This window comes from Pteropus vampyrus, unplaced genomic scaffold (genome assembly GCF_000151845.1).
Source record: "Pteropus vampyrus isolate Shadow unplaced genomic scaffold, Pvam_2.0 Scaffold132, whole genome shotgun sequence".
Classification (NCBI taxonomy): domain Eukaryota; kingdom Metazoa; phylum Chordata; class Mammalia; order Chiroptera; family Pteropodidae; genus Pteropus; species Pteropus vampyrus.
The window spans coordinates 776,982-782,858 of record NW_011888913.1 but is presented as its reverse complement, the minus strand read 5'-3'; the positions used below and the strand labels follow the sequence as shown (position 1 = coordinate 782,858).

At 39.0% G+C, this 5,877-nt stretch overlaps 2 pseudogenes; one reads left to right on the top strand and one right to left on the bottom strand.

The window, feature by feature from the left end:
- Positions 1–3,631: 3,631 nt before the first annotated feature.
- Positions 3,632–3,750, bottom strand: LOC111744320 (annotated as a pseudogene).
- Positions 3,751–4,424: 674 nt separating this feature from the next.
- Positions 4,425–4,543, top strand: LOC111744318 (annotated as a pseudogene).
- Positions 4,544–5,877: the final 1,334 nt, after the last annotated feature.

Here is a 5,877-nt window from a genome sequence, read left to right as displayed (position 1 = left end):
TAATTCAGAAATTAAAACTTTCGATCGTGCTTTTGCAACTCACTAAGCCTGAGCAACGGATGGGTATGATGTTTGTTTTCAGCATTAGCCTATCTCCTGTTGCCATATAAATGTCAACACGTTGTCACATCAAGCGCTTAAGCAAAAATTAGATATGCGCAATTAGGAACCACAGTTCTAAAGTGATAATGAACTCATGCGATTTCAGAATATTCACATTTGTTACCGGTGATGACCATATCTTGGCATTCCTCTAGCTTCTGTTGTGTTATGTGAAGCTACTATCTCTATTTCTCTGCACTTGATAATTTAAACACTCCAAATGACCCGCTTTGCCCTGTACTTCCTATTCTTTTTCGTATCCTCTTGTCTTTGCATACTGTTCTCATTTTCTGGGACGCAATCACTTTCCTTGTCTATATGACCGATTCATCCTTCAAGACACAGCAGTGTGGTGAAGATCTCCCAAAGAATTAGAACATTCCCATCTTTGTATTTCCTGTGCCACTTTATCACACCTAAGAGTTACTTTTTGTTAGTGTTTTTTTTCCTTATTAAACTTTGACATCTTAATATAGAGATTATGCCTTGTCTACGTTTTGCCCCTAAAAACTAGTACAGTGCCTGATACACAGCCTTGAGATCGAAGAATGGACGAATGAGTGCTTGAATGAATAATACCGTTCTTTACTTGAATGCTTTTTGGTACTAAAATAATATCATTCAAACATTTGAATAGCAGTTAGCAGGGCATTTGGAATTTATCATAACAAAATTAAGAGCAGGAAAAAAAGAAGTGAGTAATAAAACATGAATATGTGGAAAGGACTTCATTTTTCACAGGAAATGGAATAATCGTTCAAATTGGATACTACGGCACTTTATTGCATCCCTTGATTATCTTTCATCTCATTAATAGCTGTTGAAAAATAATTTATTATTTTGTTGCTAACAGATGATAAAAACATCATTTTTTGCTAATGGCACAATCGAATTATATTCTATTGCTCAGTTTTTATTGGTTTTGATAGGAGGACAGCGGATTAATTACATATCTATTGCACCATCTCAGAAACATAGAAACTTGTATTTGCTGAAGTAAGATTTATTAAGATCAAATAGATTTTGCTGTGCTTCAATTAAATGATTTCTAAGACCAAAAACTAGTGTTGTACCAACTCTAGTATTTTATAATTCCTTTTGAATATTGTATTCTACTGGGCAATTCATATAGAAAATATAATCAAATTATGCTAAGACATACGATGGAACTGAAATATTCTTACATTGTAGTAAACAACTAAATGCCTGTTTTTGTAAAAAAAAAACTAGCCTGTTGAAGGCCTTAATATAATAAAAGCAGAATCTTTGAAGGGAATAGATGACAGGCAACAGAAAGACAGCCTTTGCTAATATTTTCTGATATTTATTTTCCTAGCATCGCCTACATATTATCCATACCATTTCTACAATGCACCCAGAGAAAGCATTACTCCTAAAATTTTGCAGAGAGCTCTTGACAAACTAAACCTCCATTAATTCTCCTTGGTACCAAAGAGCTCAAGCCAGAACCTATAAAGACATATTTATTTAACCAAAAGAAATAAAGAATGCTAACTGCGATTAGCTCATATCTATACATTGTACTGAGCTGTCTCTTTTCCTACACTGTGATGTTTTTTAGGCAGCCGAAATCACTGGACCCAAAAACATCTGCATCCAGTCCCTGCTCTTACCCCTGTGAATATGTGTCACGGACGGACTTGCGATCCCCCAAAAGATGCTGAAGTCCTAACTTCCAGTACTGCAGAGGCGGCCTTATCTGGAAACAGATTCTTTGCAGATTATCCGTTACGATGAGGACATCACGTTGGGCCCTAATTCAATATGACCGATGTCCTTATGCAAAGGCACTTTGATAAATAGTTACGGAGGGAAGATAACGGGAAGAGAGAGATAACGCCGTCCACAAGCCACGGGACCCGTAACACCACCGGAAGCTGGGGAGGGGCACGAAACATCCTCTCTCACAGCCCTCACTATAAATCCACCTGCCGACTCCTTTTTCCTGGACTTGTAGCCTCCACAACCGTGAGACGAACATTTCTGTTTACTAAGCTACTGAGTTTGTGGCACTTTGTTAATCCTAAGAAACTGTTAAACAAAATATTTCTGTCACCTGGCAAAGGGAAGGGATCGCAGATACTGTTATTGGTGCAGTTAGGTCTGTTAATTAGCTGACCTTAAAATAGGGAGATTATCCTGGATTCCTTGCGTGGGCCAACCTAATCACACACATTATTAACAGCGGAAGGAGGCGGCAGAAGAGTAAGCAAGAGAGATGCAATGTGAGATGGACTCGATCCTCCGTTTCTGGCCTTGAAGTTGGAGCAAAGGAGGCCGTGAACCAAGAACTTTGGGCACCAAATGTAAATAACACCAGTGAACAGGTAACCTTGTCTGCCAGTGTGGACTCCCCCACCCTTCAACACGCACCCTTCATCATGGCCTTAACGTATGACTTCTGCATTGCAATACTGATCGACGTAAAATTTGGATAACGTTGATTCAATTTTTGCACGAAGAAGCATTATTTTGTTCTACATCGGTTTGTTGCACAGAGTATAATTTTCTGAAATAAATAAAATTGTTTCATTCAATACTGAATGACAGAGCACAATTACTTTAAAACAAAAGAGATGTGAATTAGAGAAAACAGCAATAACAACAGAAAAATATCTTCAAGTAAAATATGCATTTTGTTTAAAAGTTATATAATTTGTAGTGTACATATTAACGTTTCTCTGTAAGAATGTTTCTAATACCATATTGTCTAATATTTTTAAAAGACTTCTTTCAAGTCAAGTATGACAAATAAAAAATTTATAGATACAATTCATATAATTTTGATAAAGCTCAACATTACATGTTTTTATTCAGTACTATTATTTCCTTTCATTAATTCACTCTATATTTCTTTTTATCTCTCTCAACCGAGATGACGATTTGTTCATTTTTCATGGTTTTAATCTTCCTTCTCAATCACAAATAGAGCAGCTAATGGGTGACTGTCTGAAGAACCGCTTATCAATTACTACTCTCATTTCCTTGTTCCTTTTTAAATAGTTCGAAAATAACACTATTCCATAATTAATTCCTCTAGTATTTTATTTTCCACAGTTATTTTGTTAAATCACTTATTTCTACTACACTCATTTAGTACAGCAACGATTCCAGATTTTTTCCCATGTATTTTTTTTTTCCAGATATACATTATACTCCAGAACGACAATGATTGTCCCCTCTTTTCTTCTTTACCATATTTTATTTCTGTTTTCATTTTATTAAGAAAACTTCTTAAACTTAGACCCACTTAATGGCCTGCGTTTCCCAGTGGCACTTGCTGAGCAATGGGTCATTGTCATGTCATTGTTATGTTCTTAACTGTGGAAAGAAGTGGTTCACGACTCTGGAAATAATCAGAAAAATTCCAGCCTCGCGAAAAAAAAAGACTGAAAAAAGTTAACATAATTTTTAGACATTATCTAAGGCCAGGTGATATTATGAGAAAAGCAGCTTAGGAGGTAGAATATTTATTATTTGTTTGTTTGTTTGTTTATTTATTTATTAGCTCCTACAGCGCCTGGTCTTCCTAGGTGGTGTCTCATCCAAGGACTCACCAGGCCCGACCCTGCTTAGCTTCCGAGATCAGACGGGATCGGGCTCGTTCAGGGTGGCATGGCTGTAGACGGTAGAATATTTTTTAAACGAATTCCATACAGCTGTTGCGACTCCCAGTTTTAGCTCCCACATGTAAAGAGCTTGGAAGTGCGGCTATTATTGTTGCAACAAGAAAATCCAGGAGAAACTGACAAGCAAGGACTTATCTGCTCCATCAGAGAACCGGCTTGCAGGTTCTGTCACCATCCTGGCATCTGGAGGGATGTGCACGTCCTGAGAGACAAAGCTGAGGCTGGCTGACATGGTTGGTCAGCTGAAACGTTCGTTCCAGGCTCATGAGACCAGAGGGCAGGCCATCTCAAAGGTCTGGAGTCCGTGGAAACTGCGGGATGATGAACTTGGGCTGTTCTGATCCACTAAATTTGTGGTAATCATTATATAGCAATAGAAAATGAATATAGAAATACATAGAAAGTGTATATTTCACTCTTTCTACTGGTCACTAGACAAATTATACCATCTATATCAAAAAAGAAGTATTAATGCATTTTGGTGTGACAGAGACATTTTTTGTTATTATTGCCACATTGTATGCAATGTTGTCTAAAGTATAAAAATAAACCATTTATCTTCTGACTTTGTCTTCATATTTGGTGAACTCGGTGGTATCAAAGAGTACTTTGAAAAAGGACTAAAATAAAATGTTCCGGTCATACGGCTTTGAATGAAAATTATGAATTACTGTCTACGGCCATGCCACCCCGAACAAGCCCAATCCTGTCTGATCTCGGAAGTTAAGCAGGGTCGGGCCTGGTTAGTACTTGGATGGGAGACCACCTAGGAAGACCGGGTGCTGTAGGAGTAAAAAATAAAAAGTAAGGGATTGTAAGCTGACGAGGTCCTTGCAATCTGTGAGGTCAACCAAGGGTTTCCTCGCCTAAATAAATAAGTAAATAAATAAAAGAAAATTATGAAGTACTAAAGGGAATAATACATCTTCAATATAAATCAGTGGACTTCCATAACAGCTGTCCACGCACCTGTTTGTACAAAGAGAGAACGGACTTCTCGACCACATCGTACAGACGGATGCTCTCTATATGTCAGTTTCTGGACCTGCTCACCATTTTGTTCACTGCTACAGAAAAGAGAACAGCGGTGATTCTTCCTAAAATGCAGGTGCGGAAACGGGAGACAGACCGAGAAAGCCCAAGTGATGCTTGCTGATGGCGACCTGTTCAACGAAAAGCAGAGCCTCAGGCCCAGGAAAAGTAGGGCCCGATGTGAGCGCCACAGAGAGGGAGAGCAGTACTGTTGAGTGCCTTGCCCCAAACTAGCCATCTTTGCTCAAAATCATGCAATGAGATGGGTTCTTCCGAGTGCCCCATGAATCTTTGCAGCTCAGACCACTTCGCAAACGTTAAATACTAGATGCGATAACACGTACTCTTCTTTTAGTGGAAAAATATCGCTAGAACTCCAGTCTGCACTAAAGCCTCGGCTCTCCGAGTGGACTCTAGCGACAAAATAAACAACTCTGAATGAACGTCCGTTACTTTGGATAAACTGCAGTTAGTGAAGACTTGTAATGGCAATAAGCCACTCCTGGAAGACAAGTAGAAACTAACTGCTAATATAAATAAGCCCACGATGAGATGAATAAATATTCGAGGAAAGGGGGTTTTGTTACAAATCAAGAGATGATAAGAATGCGTGCTCAAGTTGCAAGGTGAGATAACCGTGTCCGGGGTCGCGACCTTCACGAACTGTGTTTTGTGGTGTCAAGAAAATAAGTTATGAGACACGGTGTGAGAACACAGCCTTCAGAGAGGTAGAGAAACGAGTCAAGTCTCTACCTCCATCACCAATATGATCAAGGGCATTGATTATAGAAAGTCGAATCTCTAAGAGGCGTCCAGTAAGGTACCCAACACAGTAAGCAGGAGATAGAACAGCAAGACCAGGAGACCCAGAGACTTCCAGGAGCGAACCCCAGGGTCTTAGCCGCACGGGGCATACTTTGTCTTTAGATTGTGAACCATCAAGTTATCTATGAGGGATCACGGTTTCAGAGGTGCTTGGGCAGAAGTTTCAAGTGAGGTTTTTTTGTTTGTTTGTTTTGTTTTTTACTATTCCACTGGTCACTTAGCCAAGCCAGGTGTGGTAGCTGGTGTGTGTCAGCTTATGTATCCCTGA